The sequence below is a fragment of the Scyliorhinus torazame genome, chromosome 16, assembly GCF_047496885.1.
Source record: "Scyliorhinus torazame isolate Kashiwa2021f chromosome 16, sScyTor2.1, whole genome shotgun sequence".
In the NCBI taxonomy this organism is placed as follows: Eukaryota; Metazoa; Chordata; class Chondrichthyes; order Carcharhiniformes; family Scyliorhinidae; genus Scyliorhinus; species Scyliorhinus torazame.
The window spans coordinates 20343918-20359613 of NC_092722.1; the positions used below are offsets into that span (position 1 = coordinate 20343918).

The 15696-nt window shown below is 46.3% G+C and overlaps 1 long non-coding RNA gene across 1 annotated transcript; it reads right to left on the minus strand.

The window, feature by feature from the left end:
* Positions 1 to 3756: 3756 nt before the first annotated feature.
* Positions 3757 to 13846, minus strand: LOC140392339 (uncharacterized). The gene is made up of 2 exons (XR_011935296.1): positions 13708 to 13846; positions 3757 to 4444 (listed from the first exon to the last, which is right to left on the minus strand). It is a non-coding gene; the product is annotated as an uncharacterized lncRNA (long non-coding RNA).
* Positions 13847 to 15696: the final 1850 nt, after the last annotated feature.

A 15696-nucleotide genomic window follows, 5' to 3' on the forward strand; every position in this document is an offset into this window, starting at 1 on the left:
GGTAGTGCAATGTTCCTCCTGCAGAATGTTTGAGGTGAGGGACGCCGTCAGTGTCCCTGCTGATTTCATCTGTGGGAAGTGCACCCATCTCCAGCTCCTCAGAAACCGCGTTAGGGAACTGGAGCTGGAGCTGGATGAACTTCAGATCATTCGGGAGGCAGAGGTGGTTATAGATAGAAGCTTCAGGGATGTAGTTACTCCAAAGAGTGATGGTGATGGTGAGAGGGGCTGGGAGGAAGCAGTCAGTACAGGGATCCCCTGTGGTCATTCCCCTTAGTAACAAGTACACCGCTTTGGATACTGTTGCGGGAGGGACTTACTAGGTGTAAGCCATGGGATACAGGTCTCTGGCACAGAGTCTGTCCTGTTGCTCAGAAGGGAAGGGGGAGAGGAGTAGAGCATTAGTCATTGGAGACTCCATAGTTAGGGGGATAGATAGGAGATTCTGTGGGAATGATAGAGGCTCGCGGTTGGTGTGTTGTCTCCCAGGTGCCAGGGTCCGTGATGTCTCGGATCGTGTTTTCGGGATCCTTAAGGAGGAGGGGGAGCAGCCCCAAGTCGTGGTCCACATAGGTACCAACGACATAGGTAGGAAAAGGGATAGGGATGGAAGGCAGGAATTCAGGGAGCTAGGGTGGAAACTTCGATCTAGGACAAACAGAGTTATTATCTCTGGGTTGTTACTGTGGAAAGATGCACATCGGTTTTCAGTCTGAACCTGATGCCAACACATTTTCGGAAAATCCTGTCCTCTGCATAGGTAAATAGCTTAGCTCTCTGGTTAAATATGTATGGATGATAATTGATGTAAAAATAACGCTCAACAAAGAGCTAGGTTTTTCGTTTTGTTTTTATTCCCTTACTATTTTGAAGTGCCTCACTTATTTGAAACAGATTTTGCAACAATAAATAGTCATTGTGCTGTTTACTTGATCTCGTGTTAAAGTGTGGTGACATTCCCTGCCTACAAGATCCCAGCACAACATAATACCCTTGGCAGTGTTACACATGTGCCACTAACAGCAAACTACACCTATATCGTGCCTTTAATGCGGGAAAATATCCCAAGGTGCTTTGGAGTTTTAAACTGACGGAAATTGAAACAAAGTCAAAAAGGGAGATACTGGGGATGACTAAAAGGAATAGATTTTAAGGCGGGTTACAAATGAAGAGGTTGTGCAGTACGGTGGCATAGGGGTTAGCATTGCTGCCTACGGCGCTGAGAACCTGGGTTCGAATCCCGGCCCTGGGTCACTGTCCGTGTGGAGTTTGCACGTTCTCCCCGTGTCTGCGTGGGTTTCACCCCCACAACCCAAAGATGTGCAGGCTAGGTGGATTGGCCATGCTAAATTGCCCCTTAATTGGAAAAAATTAATTGGGTACACTAAATTCGTTTTAAAAATATATTAGGATCTAGCCAACTCGTGGAATGATGGGAATGAGGGACCTATAAGAAGCCAGAGACTTTGAGGAATATGGAGATCTTGGAGGGTGTAGGGTCAGAGGGGAAAAGAGGGTTTGAACAAAGCTCTGAAGGACACGATCAAAGCTCTGAAGGACACGATCATGGGAATTTTAAATTGGAGGTGTACATGTTCGTCCTTCAGAGCTGAAGGTGACCATGACATCAACTAGAATTCAATGAGTTAAGTTTTAGATGCGATGTGTTCAGAGGTGAACTAATCTGTCCAATTTGAGCACAAAAAGATCTGTTGCACATTGGACATACATGTATTATTGCGGATGAGGTGCTTGCAACTCTGAACTTGTGAAGCTCACGTTTCCTGTTGGTCAGTGTACTTGAACACACAGTTAAACTGCTGATGAGACTGTGTCATATAGAAAAATCTTGTGTGAGCTTTGCCCATGTCTCAGGGGCGATGGTGAAACTCTTCAGTGAGACCTTCAGGTTATTCTTGATGTATTTTATCTGGCCTCCATGTGAATGTTTCCCTCCAATTAGCTTGTTGTAAAAGCGCCTTTTTTGCAAGTGTTCATCTTGAATTCTGGCGACATATCCTCCCCATCGTATCTATGCTCTCTTCAGCAGAATATGGATGCTAGACATGTCAGTCAGGAAGAGAATCTCAATATTAGGGACCTTGCCATCTGATCTTGAGTAGTCTCTTTATGAAGCCCACGTACACCAGACAAACAAGAGTGAGAGAGGCAATCATTCAGTATACCTGTGCTTTTGTTGAGATTTATTCTTCTTCGCTCGCAAGCAGTTTTTCGTTGCTTACCAAAAGCAACACTAGCATTAGCTATCCTGATGTTGACTTCATCGTCAATGTGAACTGCTTTGGAGAGCGTGCTGCTGAGGTAGGTAAATTTATCGACTGTTTCAGTCGATGACCATTGACTGCAATAATTGGCTTCAGGTGCAGCTTTTTTTTTAAATTTAGAGTATCCAATTCTTTTTTTCCCAATTAAGGGACAACTTAGCGTGGCCAATCCACCTATCCTGCACATCTTTTTGGGTTGTGGGGGTGAGACCCACGCAGACACGGGAAGAATGTGCAAACTCCACACGGTCAGTGACCCGAGGCCAGGATCGAACCTGGGTCCGCAGCGCCGTGAGGCAGCAGTGCTAACCACTGCGCTAACGTGCTGCCCTTGCTGTTTTTGTGGGACAGATTGGTACATGCCTTCAATTTTCTTTGGTGTCGATGGTGAGACTGAAGTTATGCTATGCTTCGTTTCTTGTCCTGAACAGGCATTTAGGGCGCAATCATCACAGAAAAGTAAGTCACAGACCACAGCTTCACACACTTTGGTTTTGGCTGGTAGTCTCAGATTGAAGACTTTGCCATCTGTGTGATATCTAACGTGGATGCCATTAGCAATCACAAGTAAGAATTCTGGCTATGGTTTCTACTCAATGGCTCAAGTGTGCTGAGGCCAATTGCAACACTGCTATTACCATTATATTGCTGGATTCTGCTGTTTCAGCGCAGGCCAGGTTGAAACTGGTTAACATAGGGCAGCACGGTGGCACAGTGGTTAGCACTGCTGCCTCACGATGCCGAGGTCCCAGGTTCGATCCCGGCTCTGGGTCACTGTCTGTGTGGAATTTGCACATTCTCCCCGTGTCTGCGTGGGTTTCGCCCCCACAACCCAAAGATGTGCAGGGTAGGTGGATTGGCCACGCGAAAGTGCCCCTTAATTGGAAAAAGGAAATGAATTGGGTACTCTAAATTTATTTTTTAAAAAGAAACTGGTTAACATTGTGCTTTTCATGGCTCAGTTCTATTGTAAGGTGCCGGGCATAGTTCGGTTGGTCTTATTAAGCTATTCGAAGTCTTAGATAATCAAACAGTAAGTATTTATTGACTAGAAACTTATTTTTTCAATGTTGCCAATGATTGTACTTATTGGACTGACTGAACAACACCATAGAGCATATGAATAAAGGACAACTGCTCTCGGATACAATAGTCCAAAGAAATCTGTATCAGGCAATAAAGTTTCTTCTGCATAGTTGCAAAGGAGACATACACTTCAGAGCTCAGATCGAGTGATTTTAAATCGTATCAATTTTGAAGCTCCCAGAAGCATCAGGAACGTACACTGAAAAACTATGCGTAAAATTTGCTTTGCACAATGTCAACCTACACGCACCCTCCTCCTCATCAGTCAGCATCAATCCTCTTTCAGTAGATGCAAGGACTCCAAATCAATAGATTGGACACATGTTTCAGAAGAGAACTTTTCTGCAATTAATGAAATGATTAATTAAATAATTAATTAACTATATGCAATGTAAATGGGATATATTTACTAGTTAATGTGCCACAATTGCATTGTTTCTATATTTTTTAGCCTGCATTTGTTTTCTCATTGTTCACAAATGAAACCCACCATGGAGACTGCAGAGCCACATGGGTGCAATCGATGGCAAATCCCATGGTCCCAAAAACAGGCGAATCCCATGGTCCTGGTGTCCTGGTTTGCCTAGTCCCAATCCAAATCCAGTACATGTGGGCCCTCTGTGACTTCCCTTATGCACTTGTGCATGCTGACTGGGATACGCCACACAGGTCACCTGTGCTGCCCTGAAACAAGCGTTGGCATAGAGGTTCAGAGCAGCGGTAACTTTAAGCCGTAGGCAATGGGTGACCTCTCAGTCCATGTGGTACCAACTTTTGTATAACCTGGCAAAGGTGGTCCACTGTCACCCGGGACAAGTGCAGTCTTTTCTGACACTGAAGCTCTGACATTTGGAGGTATGATGTTCGACATCGGAAGACCCTTTGCCAGTAGTGTCTCCTACGAGGCTTCACCATCTGTGGTTCTACTCCCGGAAGAGCAACGGGCCCAGCCTCCCCCTCATCGGCATGGCACTGGTCCTCGTGCAGCGGCACTTTGATGTCACAGCTGCTGGTCGATCGCAATCAATTGAATAGTCAACTTGATTGGCTCCATGATTCTCCAGAAACATAAACTGAAAGGAAGAGATCAAAGTGAGCAATGAGTATTCCTGACAGCGCCCTAACCCTCAGCCCTCTATGCTCTGGGACATCACCCATTCCCTCTCAATGAATGCCTCTCCACTAACCGTCTCTCCCTCCCCTTTCACACAATAGCCATTCCCCCACTTTTGTTCCTCTCAACTATACCAGGATGAAATGTGTCGACCCTGGAGAGCCTCCATGATACCGAACCCCTGACTATTTCCCCCCATACAACCTAAGTGTTAGATGATAGGGAAGATGAGTGCCTGCATTGGACCAACGTTTTTATCTCACAGGGGACCTCAACAATGCCCTGTCATGACTTTGAACAGGTTGAGTGTTGAGGGACTTCACTATAACGCTTTGCATTGGGATCCACATTAGTGTGAACTCTCTAAGTAGACGTTAGTATGAGATTGGTGTACAATGCTTGGGGCCAGGATTAAGATCTTGATTTCAGTCAGTGGAACACTCATGTATTGCTGTGCTGACTTAATTGGCACAACTGATCAACAAGGGAAGGTCAGGGAGCTGATCAGGCAACTGGCTTCCTCGTGGAAATCCATCCATCTGTAACAGCCTTCTATCCCAACACTGTGCAGCACGGCAGAACAGTGGTTAGCACTGTGGCTTCACAGGGTGCCAGGTTCAATTCCTGGCTGGGTCACTGTCTATGCAGAGTCTGCATGTTCTCCCCATGTCTGCGAGGGTTTCCTCCAGGTGCTCTGGTTTCCTCCCACTAGTCCCGAAAAATGTGCTTGTTAGGTAATTTGGACGTTCTGAATTCTTCCTCTGTGTACCCGGAATGTGGCGACTAGGGGCTTTTCACGGTAACTTCATTGCAATGTAAGCCTACTTGTGACAATAAAGATTATTATTATTATAATCCCTGACAGTCAACCCTCCACACTGCTTATCCCATTTGTTCTCACACTGTTGCCTGAGTGTGGGGTTCAAATCTCCTCCCCCCCACATTGAGGGGGTCTTCAGGCCTCCTGAGACAGGGCAACATCCTTTTCCTGAGTCCCCCACTCTGCCCTTTCAGCCTGGCTTCTCATGGGCCCCCATCCAAGAACCTCAGTTGCCCCAGTGCTGACCCTCTGTAATCACCTCCTCCCAACCACTATCCAGCTCCCACTCTTGGAAGGGCACTCACTCCCTCAGCGGTGATATCGACACCAGTCTAGCTAGAAGGATAGGGAAAGCGCTGGTTGCAGCCGCAAGACCCCTTTACTCCAAAGGGTGCCCCAACATGAAGGGAGGGTAAGACCTGTGAGTGACCTCCAGCAGAGGGCAGTAGAGCGGAGCTGCTGATTGACTGTTGCGGGGAAATTTGCACACGTGCATTGTGGTCACCGTAACTTGAAGGTGGTTTGTGGAGGAGCTGTTGTCAAGTGACACTTAAACCCAAAACACTCCTCTAAGCAAAAAAAAAACAACCGCTATAAGGATCCCAGCCGAAAGGAAGGCTCGAGGGCAGGTAGAAGTCGAAAGAAGTTGAACCATGACGTCGCAGCTTGCAGGTAAGTGATTGACTGATGACTGGTAAGTAGTTTTTCTTTTCCCTGAGGTGTTATCATGCGGAGTGCAGTGGTTGTTGAGTGAGTGCTTGCTGAGAAGGGGAGTACATTTTTAAAAAACTTACTGTAGGGAGTTTTGAGCTGAATCCAGTCGGAGTGAGGACAGAGTGACTGCTGGGTAAGTAGTAAAGATTTAAATTGTTTGCGCAGGCCCATAACAGCTGATTGCTGTTTTTGTGTGGGGCACAGTGGTTGCTGGTTAAGTGTTTTATTTTTACCTGTATTTAAGTTGGGCAGTTTCTAAACCCTAGACACTACACTTGTAGTGTCCCCCACCCTTCCACCTCCTTTAAACTATGGGGTAGAGTGAATAACAGATAAGCTCTTTCTTTATTTTTCTTTTTTTTTATCTAGAGGGGATGGCAGGGAAGGTAGTGCAATGTTCCTCCTGCAGAATGTTTGAGGTGAGGGACGCCGTCAGTGTCCCTGCTGATTTCATCTGTGAGAAGTGCACCCATCTCCAGCTCCTCAGAAACCGCGTTAGGGAACTGGAGCTGGAGCTGGATGAACTTCAGATCATTCGGGAGGCAGAGGTGGTTATAGATAGAAGCTTCAGGGATGTAGTTACTCCAAAGAGTGATGGTGATGGTGAGAGGGGCTGGGAGGAAGCAGTCAGTACAGGGATCCCCTGTGGTCATTCCCCTTAGTAACAAGTACACCGCTTTGGATACTGTTGCGGGAGGGACTTACTAGGTGTAAACCATGGGATACAGGTCTCTGGCACAGAGTCTGTCCCTGTTGCTCAGAAGGGAAGGGGGAGAGGAGTAGAGCATTAGTCATTGGAGACTCCATAGTTAGGGGGATAGATAGGAGATTCTGTGGGAATGATAGAGGCTCGCGGTTGGTGTGTTGTCTCCCAGGTGCCAGGGTCCGTGATGTCTCGGATCGTGTTTTCGGGATCCTTAAGGAGGAGGGGGAGCAGCCCCAAGTCGTGGTCCACATAGGTACCAACGACATAGGTAGGAAAAGGGATAGGGATGGAAGGCAGGAATTCAGGGAGCTAGGGTGGAAACTTCGATCTAGGACAAACAGAGTTATTATCTCTGGGTTGTTACCCGTGCCACGTGCTAGCGAAATGAGGAATAGGGAAAGAGAGGAGTTGAACATGTGGCTACAGTGATGGTGCAGGGGGGAGGGTTTCAGATTTCTGGATAATTGGTGCTCATTCTGGGGTCGGTGGAACCTCTACAAACGGGATGGTCTACACCTGGACCAGAGGGGTACCAATACCCTGGGGGGGGGAAATTTGCTAATGCTCTTCGGGAGGGTTTAGACTAGTTCAGCAGGGGATTGGGAACCTGAATTGTAGCTCCAGTATACAGGAGGTTGAGAGTAAGGTTTCAAAGTTGCAGGATTGTACCGTCAGGCAGGACGGTGGTTTAAAGTGTGTCTTCTTCAATGCCAGGAGCATCCGGAATAAGGTGGGTGAACTTGCGGCATGGGTTGGTACCTGGGACTTCGATGTTGTGGCCAATTCAAAGACATGGATAGAGTAGGGACAGGAATGGTTGTTGAGGGTGCTGGGGTTTAGATATTTCAGTAAGCTCAGGGAAGGTGGTAAAAGAGGGGGAGGGGTGGTATTGTTAGTCAAGGACAGTATTACGGTAGCAGAAAGGAAGTTTGATGAGGACTCGTCTACTGAGGTAGTATGGGCTGAGGTTAGAAACAGGAAAGAAGAGGTCACCCTGTTAGGGGTTTTCTATAGGCCTCCAAAAAGTTCCAGAGATGTAGAGGTAAGGATTGCAAAGATGATTCTGGATAGGAGCGAAAGCAACAGGGTAGTTGTTATGGGGGACTTTAACTTTCCAAATATTGACTGGAAACGCTATAGTTCGAGTATTTAGATGGGTCCGTTTTTTTCCAATGTGTGCAGGAGGGTTTCCTGACACAGTATGTAGATAGGCCAACGAGAGGCGAGGTCATATTGGATTTGGTACTGGGTAATGAACCAGGACAGGTGTTAGATTTGGAGGTAGGTGAGCACTTTGGTGATAGTGACCACAATTCGATTACGTTTACTTTAGTGATGGAAAGGGATAGATATATACCGCAGGGCAAGAGTTATATCTGGGGGAAAGGCAATTATGATGCGATGAGGCAAGGCTTAGGATGCATCGGATGGAGAGGAAAACTGCAGGGGATGGGCACAATGGAAATGTGGCGCTTGTTCAAGGAACAGCTACTGTGTATCCTTGATAAATATGTACCTGTCAGGCAGGGAGGAAGTGGTTGAGCGAGGGAACCGTGGTTTACTAAAGCAGTCGAAACACTTGTCAAGAGGAAGAAGGAGGCTTATGTAAAGATGAGACATGAAGGTTCAGTTAGGGCGCTCGAGAGTTACAAGTTAGCTAGGAAGGACCGAAAGAGAGAGCTAAGAAGAACCAGGAGGGGACATGAGAAGTCTTTGGCAGGTAGGATCAAGGATAACCCTAAAGCTTTCTATAGATATGTCAGGAATAAAAGAATGACTAGGGTAAGAGTAGGGCCAGTCAAGGACAGTAGTGGGAAGTTGTGCGTGGAGTCCGAGGAGATAGGAGAGGTGCTGAATGAATATTTTTCGTCAGTATTCACAAAGGAAAAAGACAATGTTGTCGAGGAGAATACTGAGATTCAGGCTACTAGACTAGAAGGGCTTGAGGTTCATAAGGAGGAGGTGTTAGCAATTCTGGAAAGTGTGAAAATAGATAAGTCCCCTGGGCCGGATGGGATTTATCCTAGGATTCTCTGGGAAGCTAGGGAGGAGATTGCTGAGCCTTTGGCTTTGATCTTTAAGTCATCTTTGTCTACAGGAATAGTGCCAGAAGACTGGAGGATAGCAAATGTTGTCCCTTTGTTCAAGAAGGGGAGAAGAGACAACCCCGGTAACTATAGACCAGTGAGCCTTACTTCTGTTGTGGGCAAAGTCTTGGAAAGGTTTATAAGAGATAGGATGTATAATCATCTGGAAAGGAATAATTTGATTAGAGATAGTCAACACGGTTTTGTGAAGGGTAGGTCGTGCCTCACAAACCTTATTGAGTTCTTTGAGAAGGTGACCAAACAGGTGGATGAGGGTAAAGTAGTTGATGTGGTGTATATGGATTTCAATAAAGTGTTTGATAAGGTTCCCCACAGTAGGCTACTGCAGAAAATACGGAGGCATGGGATTCAGGGTGATTTAACAGTTTGGATCAGACATTGGCTAGCTGGAAGAAGACAAAGGGTGGTGGTTGATGGGAAATGTTCAGACTGGAGTCCAGTTACTAGTGGTGTACCACAAGGATCTGTTTTGGGGCCACTGCTGTTTGTCATTTTTATAAATAACCTGGAGGAGGGCGTAGAAGGATGGGTGAGTAAGTTTGCAGATGACACTAAAGTCGGTGGAGTTGTGGACAGTGCGGAAGGATGTTACAAGTTACAGAGGGACATAGATAAGCTGCAGCGTTGGGCTGAGAGGTGGCAAATGGAGTTTAATGCAGAATAGTGTGAGGTGATTCATTTTGGAAGGAATAACAGGAAGACAGAGTACTGGGCTAATGGTAAGATTCTTGGTAGTGTGGATGAGCAGAGAGATCTCGGTGTCCATGTACATAGATCCCTGAATGTTCCCCCCATGTTGGGAGGGTTGTTAAGAAGGTGTACGGTGTGTTAGCGTTTATTGGTAGAGGGATTAAGTTTCAGAGCCATGAGGTAATGTTGCAGCTGTACAAAACTCTGGTGCGGCCGCATTTGGAGTATTGCGTGCAATTCTGGTTGCCGCATTATAGGAAGGATGTGGAAGCATTGGAAAGGGTGCAGAGGAGATTTACCAGAATGTTGCCTGGTATGGAGGGAAGATCTTATGAGGGAAGGCTGAGGGACTTGAGGCTGTTTTCGTTAGAGAGAAGAAGGTTAAGAGGTGACTTAATTGAGGCAAACAAGGTGATCAGAGGATTAGATAGGGTGGACAGTGAGAGCCTTTTTCCTCGGATGGTGATGTCTAGCACGAGGGGACATAGCTTTAAATTGAGGGGAGATAGATATAGGACAGATGTCAGAGGTAGGTTCTTTACTCAGAGAGTAGTAAGGGCGTGGAATGCCCTGCTTGCAACAGTAGTGGACTCGCCAACACTAAGGGCATTCAAATGGTCATTGGATAGACATATGGACGATAAAGGAATAGTGTAGAGGGGCTTTAGAGTGGTTTCACAGGTCGGCGCGACATCGAGGGCCTGTACTGCACTGTAATGTTCTATGTTCTATGACCTCCTCCCTGATATGACAATACTGCACCCCATCCCAATCCCGATTTGAACTTTTCTGGACACCCCACCCCCTTTGCCTCTTCTGTGACTGGCACCAAGAAGGTGAGGGCAATCTAAGCGCTCACCTCCAATATCCCCTTCCGAGGTGTGGTCACCAGGTTCACATTTTATAGAGCTGTTGTAATTGGCACTGGTGCGATGTCACGCCGGCGACCGCTGAATATTCAGTGAGCAGGGGTGTGGAAGTACTGGAGCGAGTGCTCATTACATATTAAAATTAGGTTCCCGGAGGGCAGCATGATGGCGCAGTGGTTAACACTGCTGCCTCACGGCGCCGGGGTCCCAGGTTCGATCCCGGCACTGGGTCACTGTCCGTGTGGAGTTTGCAAATTCTCCCCGTGTTTGCGTGGGTTTCGCCCCCACAACCCAAAGATGAGCAGGGTAGGTGGATTGGCCACGCTAAATTGCCCCCCTTAATTGGAAAAAATGAATTGGGTTCTCTAAATTTATAAAAAATAAATAAATAAATAAATTAGGTTCTTGGGCTCCCATGATGTTTTTCACGTCCTCTGCTGGCGAAAGGGGATGAAAATCGGAAATCGCGAACTTGCGAGATTCGCCTTTTCCAATTTTCTCCAGAGTTTGCACCCACGGTCCCATGCATGGCTAACACGGGCTCAACATGGCCTCAATATGGTTATCCTTTGTCCATGGCTAACCAGTGCCAACAAGATACAGTACTGCAATGTTACTAACCAGTGCCAACAAGATACATGATGTGGAAATGCCGGCGTTGGACTGGGGTGAGCACAGTAAGAAGTCTTACAACACCAGGTTAAAGTCCAACAGGTTTGTTTCGATGTCACTAGCTTTCGGAGCGCTGCTCCTTCCTCAGGTGAATGAAGAGGTATGTTCCAGAAACATATAGATAGCCAGATTCAAAGATGCCAGACAATGCTTGGAATGCGAGCATTAGCAGGTGATTAAATCTTTACAGATCCAGAGATGGGGTAACCCCAGGTTAAAGAGGTGTGAATTGTGTCAAGCCAGGACTGTTGGTAGGATTTTGCAGGCCAGATGGTGGGGTTGAATATAATGTGACATGAATCCCAGGTCCCGGTTGAGGGCGCACTCATGTGTGCGAAACTTTGCTATAAGCTTCTGCTGGGCGATTCTGCGTTGTCGCGCGTCAACGCAGAATCGCCGAGCAGAAGCTTATGGCCAAGTTTCGCACACATGAGTGCGGCCTCAACCGGGACCTGGGATTCATGTCGCATTACATTCATCCCCCGCCATCTGGCCTGCGAAATCCTACCAACAGTCCTGGCTTGACACAATTCACACCTCTTTAACCTGGGGTTACCCCATCTCTGGATCTGTAAAGATTTTAATCACCTGCTAATGCTCGCATTCCAAGCATTGTCTGGCATCTTTGAATCTGGCTATGTATATGTTTCTGGAACATACCTTTTCATTCACCTGAGGAAGGAGCAGCGCTCCGAAAGCTAGTGACATCGAAGCAAACCTGTTGGACCTTAACCTGGTGTTGTAAGACTTCTAACAAGATACAGTACTGCAATGTTACTGAGTGACAGAATTGTTATGATCCAAGGAACCAGCCTTGATTTACACATGGCCAAAAGTACTCCCTTCATCAATGACCAGACATATGTGAACAGAAAAGGATACCATTTTTTCACTTTACCCAGTCTTTCAGTTTAAGGAGCTCCATCGTACCAGCAGTTTACTGTAGCCATGTGGGATGGCCACTTCCAGAATACAAAATGGATGCTCGCAATGAATGTATGGAACTATGGGCAATGGTAAGAAAGCAAGCAGGCCCAGAATCTGTATGCATATTGAGAAGGCAGCTCCCAGACAAGACTGAAACTGTAGGTCAATTAACATATTGATGGCCCATCTCCGGGAAGAAAGGAAAGACACTCAAGCAACCGATCTAGCTCCAGACACCCTGGCGCCAGTTCCCCAAACCGAAAGCGTAAACAAAGCCAGACCAACGGCCACCTAGGACCCGCCCAACCATCAGGGCACCCACCCCTTTATTGGTCAAGATCAATACCAGTGATTACGGCCCAATTAATTGGGGCCAAGTTTAAGGCCCGCCCAAAAGCGCGTTAAGCCCCTCCAGGTATAAGAAAAAAACCCCGAGAGAGAATCGCTCTCTTGGACTCGGCTCTCAAAGCGGAGAGACCCGTCCACCAGCTGCACCAGAAGCAAGTGAGTCCAAGGTCAACGCACGCTACCAGACGGACGACCTTAGCTGTTCTCCTGTACTACTTCGAACCCAACAACCTCAGATCCGAACAACGGCCATTGTTCCTCTGCATGAGTGGGCACCCGAAGCTAAGTATAGGCGTTAGCGTTAGAGATAGTTTAGTTTGCAGTACTTTGTGCATGTGTAGATCTTACTGTGTGTGTAAATAAATAGCATTGACTTTGAACTAACTAACTGGTGTATTGGCTCTTTGATCAGTATTCGGGTTTGAACCTTGTGGCGGTATCGAGAGATACCTGGCGACTCTAAAGCAAACATAATTAGGATTAAGGAAGGCGACCATATTGACCGCCATATTTATAACCAGAGAAACAGAGCAACATTACCAAGGAAAAACTTTGAGTAGCTGCTTAGATGCTACCCTATGCAGCCATTGCTAACAACGCATACAAGTTATGCACCAACACCAGCTATGCACCAACACAATTCGGGTCAATGCAGCCACCCAACATCAGAACACACGAAAACATTTTAAAGAAACACTTAAGGTTCTGGATCAACTGGGGAACGTTCTGCAGTGCAGTGCACTCCATAAGGGTCTCAAGGATCGTGATGATATTTTATATGCTACACAATTACAAGCATGCGAAGAAGCCTCCCAGTTATTTGGATTTATTCGGATAAAATAGTCTCTATGATATATATGCTAATGCTTCAGTAATCCGAAGAATAGGGCAGCACGATGGCGCAGTGGTTAGCCTGCTGTCTCACGGCGCCGAGGTCCCAGGTTCGATCCTGGCTCTGGGTCACTGTCCGTGTGGAGTTTGCACATTCTCCCCATGTTTGTGTGGGTTTCGCCCCCACAACCCAAAGATGTGCATTGGTCACACTAAACTGCCCCTTAATTGGAAAAGATGAATTGGGTATTCTAAATTTTTTAAAAAAGTAATCCAAAGAATACATGCCAATCTATATGTCTATGTTCACTTGTCTGCCTCATTAGGCCACTGCACAGTCTTCTGTACACCAACCCGTATATAAAGATATGTCACCATCATCTGCTGAGCCTTCTCTGTATGAATCAACTCTCAGTTTTATTCATAGGAGGAGTCATTATGGTCCTTCAAAGTCCACCAGTGTGCTAGTTATGGGCAATGACCATAGATTTCCTAGAAACATAGGACATTGCAGTTCCTCACAGAGCAAAGACTCACCGTATAAGTAGAAATTACACAGGCGACAAGAGTGATATGATCCATAGCCACTCTATGATAAATAGAAATGACATAGCTGCTGTATATTGTACTCCAGGAGATAACGGAACAACTATTTTTTCAAAACAAGAAATGCCTGTTCTCAGTGGAAAAACCCTGACTTCCTGTTATCTCAGCCCTTTTAGGAGCGCTTTCCAGGGGGAAGTGTAGGTTACGTCACAGCAATGGAATTCTGCTCTATAAGCATTTCTCAAACAGAGACCATTTTACATAACTTATAGTCTCTCACGAAACATTTCCGGTCATATGTCATTCTCTCTTCACTGAGCCATTGTGTTTCCTGAAAAAATTTAAGGCACTGAGTTCTGGGCACTGGAAACACTGCAAATGTATGTTTCAGCTTTACTTTTGTTTATTGTCTGGTGATGAGACTTTTAAATTTCTTGGCAGTTTGCAACAGTTTTTTTCCTCTGGGAAATGGCACATCAAGTGGAGTGTGTGTTTTTGAAATTAAAATGACAAAAGAAGGGTTGGCTGATGCAGTACTCACAGTTTATCATTTGTGCCCTCAGGATAAAATATACTAGTTGTGGTGATATGCATCACTGTATATACATAAGGGGTTAATGTAAATACACTACAACTAAGTAAACACTAGAGGGAGCACCGGAGATGTCATGATATGCAGACATATAGCTAATGAACACATAGAATAGGACACGACCAATGGGCAGTCAAGACACCCAGAGGTGACACTACCACAAGGGGGCAACCCGTATATAAGGATAGGGCACACATACTCTGTCTCGTTCCACAGACAGACACTTAGAGAGTAGGACAGGGGCAGATCCGAAGCATCACACCCACCACATGGCTGAGAGCAGACTGGTTAGTTAGACTGAGTTACTACAGCAAGATTAGCAGGAGAGTCGAAGTCATAGAGAACTGTGCTGATGGTTCAATAAATCACATTGAGCTTACTTCAAAGTCTGGAGTATCTTTTGGTCAAAGCTGCATCGAGTTGCAGCCTGTATTATCCCAGAGTACATAACACATCATGGTACCAATAGTGCCTGTTGAATCTATATAGTTCAACTCAGCAAGATCCGTGACTACCAGCAACAGCACCCAGGCAAGATCGAGAGTCCAGTTCTTCAGCAGCTCAGGTACCACGGCAATCTCAGTGCCAACTGGCATGCATTCAAGCAGAGATTTGAGATTTACATGGTAGCATCCGACCTAGATGGCGTGGCCGATGCTGAGAAGATAGATCTTCTACTCACCATTGCATGTGAAAGTACAACAGAAATCTTCAACTCCTTCAAGTACTCCAAAGGGCAGGACAAGAGAGACTTCCAGACGTCCTGGAGAAGTTTGAAAACGACTGCGAGGTGAACACAAAAGAAATTGGTAAAACTGGCGGCTATACTCATCACGAGGCAAAGGTAGGCTTGCAGCAGAGGCAAACGGCAGTTTTGATTGGCAACCATCTTGCGCAAGGAGCCGCACATGCGCAGTTCCCAAGAAGACGTGAATTGGCAAAACAGTGTTTTGCGCATGCGCGAGAAGCCGAGCATGCGCAGTTGCGAAAAGAACGCACAGTAAAGGAAAAGCGATTTGCGCAAGCGCAATCCATTCCTACGTTCTACGTCACAAACGTCATGACGTCAGAGGCCCTCGATCACGCCCACTTAAAGGGGAAATGTCCGAAAATAGTGAGAAAAATTTTTTTACGCACAATTCTTTCACCTGGAACGACAGCACAATGCCTGAACTTCGACCAGCAGCTGAAAGTAAACTCCGCAGAACCATGCAACAAGCAGTTAGCACCGCCCTAAGAGATGATTTAGTTCTTGAAGACTACAACTCAGACGATGATTTCATCATTGGATGTGGCGACCTCAGTACCAAATCCGATCCGCAACGAGATGTGTTGTACATTGAAGCATCCGACACAGTCATGGACGAGTTCTTCGGATTTGTGGGTCC